We start from the raw sequence: 17,451 nt of genomic DNA on the forward strand, positions 1-17,451 counted from the left end.
CTGGGCATGCTAGAAAAAATGATTCATATATAAAATAGAAAAATGACATAAAATATTATATATCAATTATTTAATATATATGATATTAATTTTATATTATATTTAAAATATATATAGTCTAGAATCCCCCGGAATGTTAGCATATACTATATATAATATATATTACACGTAAAATACAATAAATAATTACACATAATTCAGCACATATTTGTACTATCTATATGATTTTTTTTTTTCCCTGGGCATGATAGAAAAGATAATTCTTTTGAACTTTCTATATAAAGTCATAGTTAATATTGAAGTGCAGCTGGAGCAGTTTCCCCCTGAAGCAGGATCCAGGTGGGTCGGAGGGCAGGTGTCTGCAGTGATTTGGGGGTACAGAGACCTAGACAGAGCTCCCAGCATCTTTAGAGTTCAAAAGTTCCCTTTTTTTGCTGACCCTGAGTTCATCCTGCTGACTCGTGCCAGCAGCGTGGTTCATTTTCTTCTCGTGGGTAGTTTCATCATGCCCTGTTCAGGCTTTGCACACTTGTTTCTCCTCACCATTCCTGGGTGTTTTCCACGGCTCGCTATAGCTGGAGCCAAATAAACCCATTCCTTTTTTCTCCACCGTTTGGCCCCTCTGAAAGTGCACTCACTGAATCCAGGGAAACCTGTCCAGGGAACTCCCCCGTGAGTACTCGCCTGCCTGGATTTACCTTGTATGTGCCTGCACCTGGGGTTATACCGCTCTGCTGATGTCGCCTTGTTCTTTAGGCAAGGACTTTTGGACTGTCACCTCCTTCCTGCTCCAGTGAAACCCGAGGCAAAGGGTGAGCCCGGCGGATTGTGTCCCACAGGGATTGCCTTCCTCTGGGTGGCACTGGGAGGACAGGGATTGCTGTAGGGATGTGCTGAGCACGAACGGGACTTGGGCTCAGCTCAGGAATCGTAATCACTGCGAAATAGGGGACTTAAATCGAACGAAGGAGCTCTGCGTACCAGAAGGAAGGAAAGCCCTGTCCAGGATTTCCCCTGCCCAAAAGCTCTCCCGGGAGATGCATCGAGCATTTCTGATCTCCTGTTGCCACCTGCCGTCAGCCGCCCACCGCCTCCTCCTACTCCTGTGCGAAGGCTTCTCTGCTTTGGGGATTGAGCTGCAGCAGAGTAAAGCGTCTGACAAATCAACGTCTGCACAAACAACTTATAAGTAATAATTTTGCTGATTAACCCTTGTTTCACCAGCAATTGTTCCTGCTTGGCCCATCTTATGGAGCAATACTGTGAAAGACTGTACTTTTCCTTCATAGAAGTTGGATAACACTAGAAAACACTGGGAAAATCAGCATTGATGTGGCAAGAAAATGTTTTGTTTCTGCATATTTGTTCTGCCATCACAGGATTCTCACCTGTCCTTCCCCCAGTGTTCCCGAGGATGCCCCTGAAAAAGGAGCAGGGACGCTGACGTTGTATCAGGACATGTCTGACTCAAGAGTTTGGAGCGCATTAAACCAAACTCTTGGCAAGACTGTGACAAGTGCCTTGCTCTACTGCTCAGCTTCTTTTTTCACCATGGCAGAATTGGTAGGTTTTGGAAGAAGCTTCTCCTATGACCAGAAAGACACTGGAGGAACCCACCTCTCTCTCTGACTAAAAATCTTTTCTCAATTTTGTTCTCATTTCTTTCTCCTATATATATATATATTTTTTTTTTTTAAGAAATAAACTTATGATGGGATATTTATAGAAAAAAAAAATGCAAACATCATCCAGGGAGCTAGAGAGAATGTGTGAGCTCAGCTCTGTTACAGAGGTGGGTACCTTAATGGACTCTCTGGTTTTTAATTCATGCATCATTAGAAATAGCTTCCAGCAATACATTTGCTCACTCATCTCAAGGATCTAATTCCCCTGACTAGATTTCCTGAAGTGTGGGAATAGCTTGAAAGAAACTGGGGGGGGGAAGGAGGGGGGAGGGACAAAGGCAGAGACAAACAATTACTTTATTAAAAGTAGTTAAAATACAGAATAAATATTTTCTCCAAAACACTTATGTCTATAAAATATAACACAATTCAATTGACACAATAGAAATAAATTTGTACTGATCTAAACATCCCTACCCATTAACATTATAAAAAGCCCATTAATTCTCTAAGTGCTATATGTTCCGATCCTTACAAATCTTTAATTGTCAAATTTACACTGATCTACCAAAGCTGCAGGTAGAGTAAAATCCCAGGATGTGTTTCTCAATGCTTGTGGAATAAGGTGGTTGTGTGAGAGCAGTAAAACTTTCCAGTAGAAATCTGACCTTAAACCTTCAAAGTTAAAAGATCCCCAACCCATATTGCTGTCCCCCCCTGCACTGGCCCAGCCTGGTTTCAAAGAAAGGCAAAGGGGATATATTCACATCCTGTATCATCTGTCACTCGGTGTTGATGGCACAGCAAGACCTGGAGCCAGGTGATGGTCAATGGTCGGATGAGATGTGTGCTGTGAGCCAGCTGCTTCTGCTCACACCCACCCCTATTCTGTTTCCCTGTAACTCAGAAATTAACTCTTCATGAGAAACACAGAAATTTGGTGCCTAGTCAGGTCCTTCTGTAATCCCCTGCATGATTTGGTTTATCAAGCATTTAAATTTTTGTCTCAAAATACAGACACCATTTTGCCACCAAATACTTTGAGATGACAAACACGAACCAGCACAGTACCACTGAAACTGAAGGTGTGTCCTGCCAGATTTTAACACAAAGGAGGAACACTTCTTAAACAAGGAAAGCTTTTACCGCTGATATAAATTTACAGCAATTTTAGAAACTTCTAACTCTCCACTCTTGTGTTTTTTAATACTTTCTGGATGAATGTCATCAGCTTTTTTATAAATATTGTTGTGCTTCTTCTTTCTGCATCACATTTCCCCTGAAAAATAAGTCAAGAAAATGAAATTGCTTAATATTTCATCATTATTTAGAGCTTTTTAATCTCAAAATAATTTTATAAATGATCCAAATTTTCTTTAATTTGCTAATCATACATGTGAATCCTTATTTTAGAGGTGGATCAAGCTGATTATTAGACCAAGGGAAGGATATAAACATGAAATAACACCAGGATTTATTCTTCCATGTACTAAAAACAGAAATTACTCTCTTTTGTAGATGTAAAGACTCATTTGTAAATTATAGATCTTGTTACATCTCTGCTGCATGATCTCTGGTAGACAGCGAATAAATTCCTACCTCTTTTTCCAGGCTTGGCATGAGCCATTGCCTCAGTCTTTCAAATTTTTGGAAAAAGCCACTGAATTTTTTTATAGCTGGATTATTTTTCAGCTGTTCTGTTCCTTCAAAGATTGTACTGATACAATTCACATCCTAAGATGGAAGAAATAGAAAAATTGAGATACAAGAATTCATAACCACAAGCTATAATGAGCTTATTAAAAAACATTGTGAGTTTTGCCTAGCTGCCTGGGTGGCAAATTCATTCTTATTGACTTTTGGGCTTGAGTTTGCAAAAAACTTAGGCGAGTGTGCTTATCTGCTGTACACATATATTTACTCTGCAGACAGAAACCTGGCAAAGGACAGTATCTGCTGGCGTGCCTTGTAATGTCCAGATGAAATATGTCATTGTCTAGAGACTCAGCCCTGCCTCTTCTGCAGCCATGTGAAGACCAGTTTGATTTCTCACATCTGCTCCTGTCTCTTCAACAAAAGAGAAAGAAAACAGATGAACTTGAAGCTAGTCCAAACATTAACCCATGTGACATCTGACACCTGTGTTCCAGGAGAGATGGGGACAGCGGTCACCCTCTCATTTCCCAGCCCTTGTCCGGTCCTAAGGGTGGCCATGCTGGTCCTCTGCCACAAAGCAGTCACTGGCTTTGCTCTCCGAGACCTTGTGGTCTGGACAAGGCCACCAGAAGGGGGAGAAGGGATGTGGGATGGAAGCCAAGCAAAGAGTGATGATGGTAACACTATCCAGGGTGGGATTGTTTTGAAAGAGATCAGCTAAACTCACAAAGAAGGGAAGGAGAGGACAAGACCATCAGCATCAGGAACAGATTTAAGTGTTATGGGAGAAGAAAGTGATGAAAAATGAAGAAAAGCCTAATCATTGAAGATTGGAGGAAATGCAGGCAGCTGCTGAAGGTCAGAATTGCACCCATGATGTTCTTGATGAACGTGTGTCTCCTGTTAATTGTTCCTGGATGCTGCACGATGAATGAGACCATTTTCCCCACACCCTTGCCTTGGAAGCTGCATGCTTCTGCCACTGACAAACAGCAAGCACAGAGACACCGAGGAAGACTCTGTCACCTCTGGACCCAAAGAACAGGTGAGAGGGAAGCAGCTCTTGCCCCCGAAGGAGAGCTGGGCACTGACACAGTGGGTTGTGGCAGCACCACCAGGAACCCCATCAGGGAAGGGGTAAGTGAGCTGCTACCATTGGGAACTGCTGATTCTGGATCAGAACCTCAGAGCTAAAGTCAGCCCAAGCCCCAGCCTAGGAAGAGAGCTCCTCCAGACAGGATCCAGAGATCTGGAAACTTTACATCTAATTTGCAAGGAATGGGCTGGATTGGGATGGAATGGGATGGAAACCCCTACCCTCCCATAACTAGTTTAGGGCAAAAATGGGAATTATTCTGCTCCTTCAATAAATCAATGACTTAGATTACATTCCCACAAATAGCCAACTGGACACACTATTAGCAGAAGAGTTCTGTGCTGGACTGTGGACTGTGGACTGTGGAAACCAAGATTCTAGTAGATGCACAGCAAAGGAAAAAGCCTCATTAACGGTGTCTGCATGATAAGGTAGTCATTTAAAGTTATCTGAGAAAGAAAATCTGAGAGGGGAAAGGAGAAATTTATTGGAGATGCAAAAGAAGGTGGGAAATCCATAAAGGGGAGTTTGATCTTTAAGACAGACCCTGTTCATGGACACCCGGTCACAGTGTCCTGTTCAGTGGGCATTAACACCATCCTTAAGAGAAGATGAGGTAATACAACTATTTAATTCCCTAATTTATGGTAAGGGTATAAAAAGCCATTTCTAGAAGTGGACTTAATGAAGTAGACTAAACAGAAGGATTTTTCAGACATACAAGCAGGAAGTGTGAATGAATGTGTTCTTTCCTTTTTAGCTGTATCTCATTCAAAAAACTTATTCAGAAAATCATTCTGTGTGTGTGTTCTGCAGGAGATTTACAAAAACATAGAACAAGTATAGTTGCTGTCCTTTTATATTACAGTATCTTTTTTGACCCATCATTTGATTGGTTTTAATAATGTTTTATATCTAATGACACTTTATATTTTATAATTAATTTTATATCTTATATATAGCTACACTTAAAGTAATTGTTTGCTCTTAAATACAAATAGAATATTTTAGAAGACAACAATTTAAGAACTACCTCCATTTCTAGTGAAGAAATTAACCAAAAAAGTTACTTTTATTTAAAAATCTTTTACTTACATCTATATTGTTGGGAGTTTCAATCCTCAGATTCTGAAAAATAACACATTAATTCAGCCTTTCAAATATCTTCTTCACTAACGCTGATAAAAATATAATAGATAAAAACATAGATTGTTTTACTTTCAAAAAAATTTAAATATTCAAGAACAAGAAGATTCAGTATATTAAATTTTACATTAGAAAAATGGAAATTGAATTTACCTGAATGTCCTTTGTCATCACCTCACACATTTGCTGTAGTAGTGTCAGTAATTCAGCCATGCTGCTCATCTGGGGAGCAGCAGAGATGCCTGCAGCCAGCAAGAGAAGGTAGAGATGGGTCTTCATCCTCCTGATGTGCTCAGAGAACCTGTAAGTGGTTCTGGACCAGTCCTCTACCATTTTATGGTCTCTACAAGGAAATAACTGTTTAGGTTGAATTTTAAAACTGGTTAAAAAAAAAAAAAAAAAGCCATTCTTTGAGACTTTCTGGAAGAGAAAGGTTCCAGTAAATTTGGTGTTTAACCTTGGGCCAGCCTCCTTACCCAATCAGCTTTTCCATGGAAAGTAGGTAGTAAATATAAAAGGAGTGGCTTTTCAACTTGAAAATTAGTAAAGCATAGAATGACCCAAAGCATGACCAAGCAGTTGCCATCTGCACAGCACTGCTCTAGAAATCAAAGCTTCTTTGTTCACAGAGTGTGATCATCTGCTAGACAATAGGAAAAAGACTGGTATAAGAAAAAAACACCAACAGAAACCCATAGAAAATATGTGGCCCATTTCCTAGAAAGGAAAAATTACAGCACTTGTGCAATATTTATGGCAAAATTTTGACAAAATACAGGCATTCTGTAAGAGTTAATTAATTTACAGCAGGAGAAGCCACTGCCCTGGAGCATCAGGGTGGCACTGGGGATAGGCACAGCAAAGTGGCCCTTTTTGGGTGGGAAGAAGGGAAGCAGGGTGTCTTGAGTGCATCAGCCCAGACCCCATGGGCACAATTGGTGCCCCAGAGTTGATTTTGTGTCAGGATAGTGGTCCCTTACTGGCCCATTCTCTGGACAGGAGCTGGCAAGGGTTTGCAAGCATCCAGTCTAAGGTCTTCATTCATTGAAGGCATTGTGGTGTCTTACCTGGCCAAATCAGCCAGTGACTTGTGTTTTCCTCTTTCCCGGAAGCTGGAAAAATTCCTTTTTTACTTCCGTTTAAAAAGTATGATGTTATTTTACAGAACTGAAGGCCGCATCGGTGGTGGCTGCAGTGCAGCCCCATGTCTGCCAGGCAGGAGCAGATCCACTGGCTTCGCTCATGGGGTCTGATGTCACAGCATTTCAGAGTAAGCACCTCAAGATCTCAATAGTTTGAATTGGGGAAGTCAAAAGTCAGTAGTGGTTATGTGGCTTAGCTCAAGCTAACCTGAAAGCTGGCTGCTGCCTGCTTTGCTGTATCCGTTTGTCATCTCTAAAAGATGAGGGTTTTTTCCACACTTCACACTTATCTGTAGAACTTTCTCATCACACAGCTCTGAGGATCATATTCTTGTAGGAATGTGGCAAGTAATAAGGAAGAAACTTTTTACAATAAGGAGGTAAAACACTGGCACAGGTTATCTGGAAAAGCCTCATTCCTGTACGTGCAAGACCAAGGTTGGGTGGGGGTCTGAGCAAGCTGGTCTAGTGGAAGGTGCCCCTGCTCATGGCATGGGGTTTGGAACTAGATGGTCTTTAAGACTCCTTCAATTTCAAAGAACTCTGTGATTCTGTGGACTCTGCATAAGTGCATCTCTGGGAGATGCAAAGGCAAAGAATCTGCCTGGCACAACCAGTTGCCCTTGGGCTGAATTTGTAAGCCATAAAACTGAAAAGATTAAGCCCCACTCTTGGCTCATTGTGTTTTTGGTGTTCCACAGCTCCCTTCCTTTGGTCTCCTTCAAACTCACACTGGGTTTTCAGGCAAAGCCTCCTCTCCCCTTTGGCTGGTACCTGGGCTGCACCTGCCAGCCAGGCTGAGGTTCGACCCCACCGTTAGAGATCTCTGCAGGCAACTCAGTTTTAACTCAAGGTTTGTTGGAAAACCCCACTTTTTTCACCTTTTCCTTGGCCGACAGTTGGCCCATCTACTGTAGCATGGTGTTTCCCATCCCCACTGCAAAGGATTGCCCATGGGGCTGCTGGACACTGCTGTGTCCCCCCACCTCAGACCTCCCTGCACCAGGGCTGCTTAGCGCAGAGAGCACATCTGTCTCCAATTCCATTCCTGGCCGGCATAACCACCAACAGATTTTGTCTCAGGCTTTTTCTTTTCCTCCCTCTCTTGCATTTGGTATTTGCAGACACTTCTGCAGAATCCCAGCACTGTCCCAGAACTTTGTACGACCTGTATGACTGTTCTTTTTCCCTTGATAAACTTAGTCTGTAGGAGATAATTCCCTGTTCCGAAGAATTCGTGGGTATTTTTGTTAAATATAGCAGTAGCATGAGCTGGTCTTTCAGCTTTTCCCAGCTCCAAAGGAACAAGATTGGTCCTTCACTGCTTGCTGTTTTACCACTCTCCCTTCTTGTGACATATTCCAAAATCACTGTACTTTTCAAGGCAGGGGTTTTTCCTTTTCCTCTTTTCCTTCACTTTTTCCCCTATTTTGCTTGAGGTAACAGAACTGCTCAAGTGCCTGTTTTTCTCTCTAAGCTGGTTCAGTGCCCCTACACAAATCATAGTCCCATCTTCTGACAGGTTCATTTTTGTACAGATGGTTTGGGGTTTTGTTTTTAACATGAATGCAGGGTTAAGAAGCTGAAGGAGGATGTAAGAAAAAAATAGGGCAATGTAAGCAATGGGTCCTGACCTCAATAGTGTACATCTCTGGTACCTATAGTTCTGGAATTTGTCTGATCTGGGAGCATGAGCAGAGTGAGGGCACACAAACACTAATAGAATTGGTAGGAATAGGAATAAGAATAAGCAAAGAAAATATTTCAGAAGAAACTCTGGAGACTGGAGTATCAGACAGCAAGTGGAAATCCACACTGCTGGATTTATCCAAAGTGTCTCTATTTCAATTTGGAATGATCAGGAGGGTGGAAGTGAATAAATAATCTTATCAGTCAATTCATGACTTTTGATACTAATGAAAAAGGCATTTCAGTGGGAGTCAGGGTGTGATAAGTGTTCATATTTGAGCCACTTTAGGAATATTATTTAAGAAAACAATCAGATGATGCTGAGTGTGAAAACAAAGTTTTCCTAAAGGCAAGTGCAAGGTGCTGCTGATGCCAGCTGGGATCATCCCTGGCAAGGGCTTCTTTGTGTCAAGAAATTGTGATGGTTCCTGCAGGTTTATGCCTGCACTAAGTTGATGGACTCAGTGAATGCTTCGTAAAAACTGAGTTGCAACTCTTTGTAGGAGCTGGTTTTGCTCTTTCATGTAGATACACGTGAAGTTACAATGGTCAGATAAGGTTTCTTTACTGGTGTGAGTAGAAAATGCAGCACTGCTATGGTGCAGTATCTTGTGCCACCCTAGCCTGCCAGACTCAAGAAAATGGAAATTTCTGGAAACCAGGGAACAACTCCAGGAGAGATGCTCTCCTTTCCCACATGGTTATGTTTCAATATTTTGTGCTGGGAACTTAGCTTAAAGCAATCCATTTGAAATGGAGTTTTCTCTTATCCCAAACAAATTTTCTGATCCTCAAACTCATCCAGTCTCCTGGAGTTGTAGAAACTGTTTTAAACTTTAGTGATACTCTCACTTGTAACAGACAGTAATGGAGAGGAGTGTGGTGAGTGCAAAAAGCAGGTCACTAGGAGGGAGTCATATTCACCACATTTAACAAATTATTCTTTAGCTTTTGCTGCCTTGCAGCAGTAGGTGCCCTTTGTGAGGGTGGCTGGTACAGCAAGGTACATGTGTATGTCTGGATGCTCTTACCAATGAGCAGAATTCCTGCTTCCTACAATGGACAGCAAAGATAAATGCCTGTACTTTGTTCTTGCATCCCAAAGTAGTGCTGCTCCATAGTGCTGCTCCTGGAGCATCTCTGCCCCAAAACTGCCCTGGTGATTCTTCAAAGGCCAGTTCCAAGCCAGGGAAATTGTGAAATTTAGTGAAGACTGGTTTTGATCTAAATTACATGAAATAAAACCTTTTCCTGGGAAACAGGCTGTTGGGAGGAATTTTATTTACAGTTCTGTGGCAGTCCGTGGGAGTGACTGCTTTCTGGAAACAATATGTGCAATATCTGGCCATTTTTTCACAGGTCCCTTTTACCACTGGACACTGCCATCTGTGGGACTCTGTCAGATCCCACTCTAAGACCAGCTTGACTGAGCTGTTGCACAAAATGGGATGCTTCCTATAGAGAAAAATAAAGGCAGAAGACAAAAGACAAAGGAGGGAACTGTTGCTCAAGACTCAGACAAAATGTGGATGTCATCTGCTGCTCACTCTCTGCCCTGGGCTGGAGCAAAGGCACAATTGCTAGCTGGCCCAGGCTGTATTAGAAAGCTTTTAAGCACCATGGGAAATGCCAGTGGAATGGTAGCCAGAATAGTGAAATGTTTTAAAAAGACCCTAATCCACTGTCATGTACCTCCCTGAAGTGCCAAGGCAAAGGAACAGTAGTGGGATGCTTATCACTTCGGATCTCAGGACTTCCTTCGGCAGCTTTAGCATCTCTTCTGTTTTCTAAAATCCTTTTGCTTCCCTCACCAGGAAATGACACTTGTAGGAGCTCAGAAACCTGTGATTATGATTTTTTCAGCCTAAACCACTCAGTATATTTGTCCCTAATGTTTAGTTTCTTTGTTTTCTGATTTTTATGGTGGCAGCGATGCACTGGGTTTCAGTTCCCACAGCATCACACCCTGCAGCAGGAGCCTGCCTTAGTGCCAAGTGTCCCCTGCACTCAGCAAGACCTTCCTGAGAGCAGGCTCTGCCTCAGTTTGGGTGGGTTTTTTGTCTATACATCCTGAAAATGAAAGTCTTAAAAGGCTTTTCCTCTTCACTCACAGGGTAAACAGCATTGTGTATATTGCATGTGAATTTTAAAGTTGTACAGCCAGTCTTGCAACTTCCTCTGCTTTTTTGTGTGCAGCCTTTCCCTGCCAGGGTTCCTAAAAACCTTTTTCATGTGCCTGGATAACTGGTTTGAAAGAGCACCTTTCTTTTCTCTTTTGAAATGACTTGTCAATAGGTTGACAGTGTGGTAAATGGATAATGCACCATGTTGGCAGCACACTAAAAATCCATTTCTGCCACTCAGGCTATTTTAGAATGTTCCCGAGGATTCTAAATTCTCTTATAATCCTAGCACTGCTATTCCTGAAGAGCACAGAGCATAAAACAAGAACTACATGTGCTCCAAACTCTGTTAACCTCTGCTAATGCAGGAAGTAAAACACTTCCAGAAGAACAAAATAGAAAGAAAAGAGATTTTGCTGTGCAGATGGACCCACTATAAGGTAATGAGATGGAATAGTGAAAACATGCACTTTAGGTATGAGCTGAGCTTATGCAAAGTTGCATAATTGTAATTAGAGATGTCTTCTGCTTAATGAGTTAATTAAGCTCCAGTCTGGTCATTTCAGCACTTAGTAGCATTTGTCTGTGCTTGTCTTGTGAGGTTTAGCTTGGTGTGGGTGAGCAGTATTGTCCCCAGAGCAGGTACAGCACATTATAGTTTACACTTATAGCAGCTTTTAGCATGTTTTGGAAGGAAAGGTGAGTTCTTAGCATGACCTGCGTTAATATTACAATCACTCAGCAATGGTTGGTTGAAAGGGGTTTGTTTTGATTAAGATTATAGAGTTTCTGCAAATTTTGTGATAAAATGCTGCCTTTGCTCCTACTTTTCAGTTTTATGCAGAAAGCTGGAGTGAAACATAAAATACTAGAAAAAAGTGATGCTTCCTAGCCTTGCCTCAATTTTAGCAGCTGTGCATCATTTACAGTTACTTGTGAGAGCTGATGTTTATGTACTTAAATATCTCCTCTGTGTGAGACAGGTTTCCTGGCTTATTTTGTTTCTCTGGATGCATTTTTGATTCCTTGGGAGCTGTGTCAGAAGGGTCGTGTTTGGAGAGGTGCCGTCTCATGTTTGCTCATTCAAAGGTCATTGTTTTACTCTTGCTAAACCTCCGGCAGTGACTAACAGCGTGGGCATGGCCTTGTGAGACAGCGTTCTCCAGGTTTCCTCTTTACTGCTCTCTTTGCTTGCTCTGGATAAGATTTATTAGTTTTAAGACTGACTGGATTAGCCACTGTCACACTGCTAATACCAGTGTCTGGATTTATCCTCGCTTTTCTGTCACCAAGATGGGAATCTCTTTGCTGTGCACCCTTTCATTTCTTGTAAAATCTTGTCTATCTGCTACAGTCATCACAAACCGGATGGTTCCTTGGACATAACTCAATTACTTAATCCTATTGTTTATTTCAGTAGAGATGGGCTATGACTTCCCAAAAATACATCTATGCCAAGTATTTTTCACTTAAAAGTTACACAATGTCTATCTGGGCAGGTCCTCAAACTGCTTCATGCCCCAAAAGCCAGCTAAATGAAGCCACTGCATTTCATTTGGAATTCAGGGTATGTTTCCATACACTAGCAAGAGTGTTGTTTTCCTCTGACACTTCAAGTTCTAGAAAAATGTCATATTTTTATTTAGGAAAAGTGACTCGTAAACCCATTCTTCACTTCATAAAAAATACAGCTTTAGGCAATCTGAGAAGAAAAACCAAACAAATAAATCCAGCCTAAATTAGACAACCTTTGCTACCACCACTGTTTCTGTTTGATAATTATCATTATATTTCTATGGCAATAACCCAGAGACCTGCTCAGGGTTTTGTTTTGGCTTGTCACTGAGCCAACAACACTAATTCCTGACTCTACTACAAAATTTGAAGATACCATGGGTTGAAAATAAATTTGGAGTAATATTAAAATAAATATGATCTGCTCGCACACTGAATATATTAATTAAATAAAGAGTGTGTATCATGCAGGTATACTGTACTGCAATTATGTTGTAGAATTACAGGGAAACAATTGTTCTCAAACTTAATTATGCACATATTGAAAAGACAGCCTTCTCTCCTTTTTATTCCTGCTTTCAGATGATAAGTATTCGACAATTTTGTAAGTGCCTGCAGAAGAGCACATCAATGGATCTGATGCTTAATCTGTATATTTTTTTATTTCACTTATATAGCCTTGACTTATACTCTAGTTATTATAGTGCATAACCTCCACAATATAATTAATACTTTTAAGTTCTTTTACTCATTATCACTTTGAATACTAGGACTGTGCACAAATATAAAAGGTCTCTATAAATTAAATAAATACATTAATACTTGCAATAAGGCATAAATATCTGATAATTCATACATGAAACATTCATGTTAACATTGTGGTGTCTCTTCCTGGTGCTCTGTCTTCCATCAGAACCAACTCTAGTGTTGGGTCTAGTTATCTCCAAGTATTTGGGGTGCCAACACCTGTCATCAGGACTCCCAGCAGTTCTCGTGCACCTTCTGGAAGTAACTCATGAAGTGCTTCAGGGCTGTCTGTTGGGGCAGGTCTCTCATTGGACAGGATCTGGTGTTCTCAGGTTGCTGCAATAATGATAATAGCAACAGGTAATAGTCAAAATAATGGAGGAAATAAGAAGAACATATTGCTGAGAAGCTGTCGGTGGTTGTTCAAGGGGATGTTTAATCAGAAGGAAAGACAGATCTGCACGAATGAACAGAGAGAAGACATTTGAGTATTAGGAATACTTCTTCCTGGTTGACTTTGCTTACTGAGGTGTGCCTTAGGGCCTTTTCTTATTAGTGTCCTGGATAATGACAATTCCAGAATTTGCCTACAGGTGATGCATCTTTTAGGAAACTCTAACTCCCATCCAGACTCTGTGAATTCAGGTATTTCCTGTAAAACCACTGCTGAGCAGCAGCCGTAATGCTCAACACTGTGAAACTAAGGCTATGCAGAGATGGCATCAAAATTTTGCTGTTGACTTTACTCGGCCAGGATGCTGAGATGATTAATTTCATGTTTTGAAAAAAAGTGAGTGGTACAATAACATAATTTCATATTTTTACCTAGGGTGTCCCTAATTCAGCCAGGGGACTTAGAACTAGATGAGCTTTAAGGTCCCTTCCAACCCAAACCATTCCATGATTCTATGACTAAAAATAATTCATGAGAAACTTACTGTATGTGTTTTCTTTAAAGTTGATGTTATGTGATCCATGTTTTTCTCCATCAGAGAAATATGGGCTCCTGCTGGATTACTCTTAAAGGAAAGTTTCAGCCCTTCTATGGTTCTTTCAAGTTGACAGGGAACATGACTGCACTAAAAAAAAATCAAGTAACAGCAAAATTATATTCTGCCAAATTAGTTGACTTTTATCTTTCAGTAAATTCAATAAGTATTTGCATGCATAGCAGAAACAGAAATTACCTATTGTCTACTCTATTTCTGTACAAACACAGAAAGAGGTACTTTCCTATGTTTTCTGGGGTTTGATTAAAAATCTACAGCAGGAGAGAAAAGAAACACATTTTTTAAATTGTTATAAAGGAAAATAGAGAAAAGAATTGTAAAAGCAGACTAAAATCCATTGGGGTTGCAGTTTTATCAAAACCATACTGACTAGCCCGAGGATGTTAGATCTGCCAAATCCCTCTCCCAGCTGTATCTCCCACACACGACAGAAGCACTGTACCCCTCTGTCTACATCTTAACCTTCTTTAAAGCTGCAAGCTCTAAACATTTTTCCTCTAAAACAACAGGCTGGCTGTTCTTAATTATTTTTCATGAACCTTTTTCAGTTCACAGAACTTGAGAAATCTGCAGACCACAAACTGAAACCACTGATCAACAGGGTTGTGGGCAATAACTTCTTGTGCCAACAAATAGCTTCCTTCAGACACAAACTTTATGGTGCTTTATAACACTCAACTTGTTTGTTTGCCAAAAAGTGAGAACATTTTAGTGCTTCAAGTACTAACCCCATTTACCACCTTTGGTTCTAAATGACAGCAGGTGATGTTCAGGGTCTGCACTTCACGCAGTAATGTTGAGAACAGCTTCAGTAGTTATCTCTCTGCAAGAACTCCTGAGACTGCCTTCAGTAGGAGTATAACCAATTCCCAGAGACCATGGCCACAGAATTGGTTATTTATTTTCATAGCTTTCCAAACAAGTAAGTTCACTGAATTTGACAGAAATGCCCATGAACCATTAGCATATGTATTCCTTTTTAGTGAGATTCAGTCTTTTTTAGTAGTCTCTTTCCCTCAAGATCTGCTACAAAGCACCATCATTTTTCAAATAATTAACAACAGCAGAATAAAGAAGTTTGAAAGCCTTACCTGAAATTTCCCCTTGGGTACTGGAAGAAAGATCTAAAATTTTTAAAAAGAATATACTGTTAGAAAGTATTTCTCCTCTAAGTGACTGCCACATTGTTAAACATCTCTAACTACGTATCATCTTCATCAGGTTTTCTATTTCTGAACTTCCTTTGGGGAAACAACTACCGCACCAGCTTCTGAGGAAAGCTTGACACGCAGTGCCTCGAGCATCTCAACTTTAACAAACAAAACACAGGACATGCCAACTAGAGCTGAAACTAGCCCGGACTTCATTTTCTATTTCCATCAAAAGAACTGTAGGAAATGAAGAAAAAGAGATAACGACCCACCTCTTTGTTTGCTAGAGCCACTAGAGCCTTGAGGTTTGCTTGAAATTCTTCTATTGCACCTCCCATTGAGCCAGGTAAGCAGCAACTCACCAAGAAGATACAGAGCAACAGCATTTTGGGTTCAAGGAAAGCTGTGTTTGATTTATGCACCATACGCTGCCTATATATACCCACATACACCTTGAATATTAGATGAAAGGGAAAGTTTTCTCATATAGGAAAAGGCACAAGACCATAGTGGGAGTTATCATAGGCACTGTGGGATGCCTCATTGGGGACAGGTTGGGGGTTTCCTTCTTTCTGACATCAAGTAAGGGGAAAATACCTTTGTGGATAAGAGATGTCATTTTCTTACATGATATCAAAAACTCATCACAGGAAATAGGAGCATTCCTTCTGTAATACAGATCTTCGTGTGGTCCTATTCTTACTTTTGCATCACATAATCAGATGGAGATCTGAAAAGCTGTGTAGTTTTTACATCCTTTGTTCAGTGGGATTTTCTAACATGAACTGCAGTTCAAGGCTGAGTAAAAAATATCTGCAACATACACCTTCTTAGACAAACACAGACCCTAACACCACTTAATCAGTTTGGATTCTTTACCCTTCCTCCCTCACCCTCACTGTTTGGGGAAATACAGCGTAGAACACATGGCTGGAAAAGGCATGGGTTTAATTGACAGCCCAGCAGTGAAAGCATGGCAAGTATTAATGGCTGGAATTAGCTGTCCTGGCATCAGGTGAAAACCTTGTCCCTTAACGTAAGTGGAAAAACTCTATCTACTGAAAAAAACCAAAGTGCTTATAAATGGCTGAAATCTGCTTTCAGATGACTGGCAAGGGCTTATGAGAGGGTAACACTCACTCATTAAAAGGTTACAATTTTCCAGCAGAATTGGACAAATCATTCAATGATGTGAGAAGAGTCATCTGGTTTTCCATAGCTACCTGCTTGAGAGGCCCAGAAGCAGAGAAGACCTTGTGCACATTGAATTATCAGTTTCTCAACACATAATTCAGGAGCAGATCTGTTTTTGTTGGAAATACTGCTTAAATAAGTTTTTAAATACTGTTTATATATTCTTGTCCTAGAATTCTGCAAGAAAAGCATAACTACAAGTTTAAAAAGCCATCTTGAAAGGATCTTTTGATCCTAACTGAAAAAGCTCCTGATAAAGCCTTTAACACTAAACTTATGGAACATCCTGTTGTCAGGCCACAGCCAAAGAAACGCAAGAGATCCACAGATGAAAATGTCTGGCTCCTAGAAGAGCATGTAGAAATAATACAAGATATACTTCCATTCCTCCACAGAAATCAGCATCTGGCTGCTCTTATAGTAGTTTAGACTGGAAAGATAAAAGTGTGTAACCGCTATTTGTTCTTCTACCTAATGTTCCAAACAGATTGACAGATTTCTAGAAGGGATGACATGATAATAAACATTGCAGGAAAGAGTGACTGAGGTTGTCCCTTCTGCTCCTCAGCCTTTCATGCTCACACTCATATTCATAGATTTATAGACTTTGAAAAGCTGGTAACTGTGCTGGTGAAAGGAGAACCATCACAAGCGAAGAAATCATTCCCACTGAACCATCCCACAGCAGCATAAACACACACAATATTTAGAGAATAGATTTCATATTGGTGGGAAAATGGTGTGTGTGAAATAGAAAACTCTTACCAGAAACAGTGCCAATAACTGTCTCCTAATCATCAGCTTTCGGAGAATATTCCAGAGGTCAGACTGGCTACAGAATCAGGGTATGACACACGCATCATCTAAAAGCAAAGTGGAAAAGCATTGCCATGGAGAAATCATTGTGCTGCTGAACAACTGAGTCATACCAAGGCAGCTACAGGGCAGGAGGTGAAACACAAAGGGAGTATAATCTGGTGTCATCTCTCCAGAGAAGTTGTACTGGCTTCTCAAAGATGGGTGCGAACTTTGGCAATATTTTTACAGGCTGTTCTGCCAATATGGACACTAATTCCTTCTTGTCTCAAAATCTGAAGTGGCCATAGCACATGTTTTTTGAACCATTTTTGCACTCATAAAAGGTAGGATTATCACCAAAGTAGAACTGTAGGGAAAGCCTGAATTGTTGGCCACAAAACCACCTGCTGGCTACCAGTTTCTGATTAGGTCCAGACTTACTTCACCTATCCTCTCTGTTACTCATTTTAATTACAGATAATGCTGAGATTGAGCACAAAGGGCTGTATTCCAAAGTTTGCCTCTGTTACCTAACTATGAACTTGATCTGACACAAGAA

At 40.7% G+C, this 17,451-nt stretch overlaps 2 long non-coding RNA genes across 3 annotated transcripts; one reads left to right on the forward strand and one right to left on the reverse strand.

Annotated features, from left to right (window-relative positions):
* The first annotated feature begins 3,814 nt into the window (after window positions 1-3,814).
* Window positions 3,815-16,334, forward strand: LOC109146421. Its single transcript, XR_002048407.3, has 3 exons — window positions 3,815-4,808; window positions 14,971-15,246; window positions 16,268-16,334. It is a non-coding gene; the product is annotated as an uncharacterized LOC109146421 (long non-coding RNA).
* On the reverse strand, window positions 12,798-16,278 carry LOC120410767. Of its 2 annotated transcripts, XR_005603088.1 has the most exons (4): window positions 15,173-16,278; window positions 14,841-14,873; window positions 13,678-13,818; window positions 12,798-13,075 (listed from the first exon to the last, which is right to left on the reverse strand). It is a non-coding gene; the product is annotated as an uncharacterized LOC120410767 (long non-coding RNA). The 2 variants fall into 2 exon arrangements; XR_005603087.1 differs by lacking the exon at window positions 15,173-16,278 and having other exon boundaries at window positions 14,841-14,926.
* Window positions 16,335-17,451: the final 1,117 nt, after the last annotated feature.

The sequence above is a fragment of the Corvus cornix genome, chromosome 13 (assembly GCF_000738735.6).
Source record: "Corvus cornix cornix isolate S_Up_H32 chromosome 13, ASM73873v5, whole genome shotgun sequence".
Taxonomy (NCBI): domain Eukaryota; kingdom Metazoa; phylum Chordata; class Aves; order Passeriformes; family Corvidae; genus Corvus; species Corvus cornix.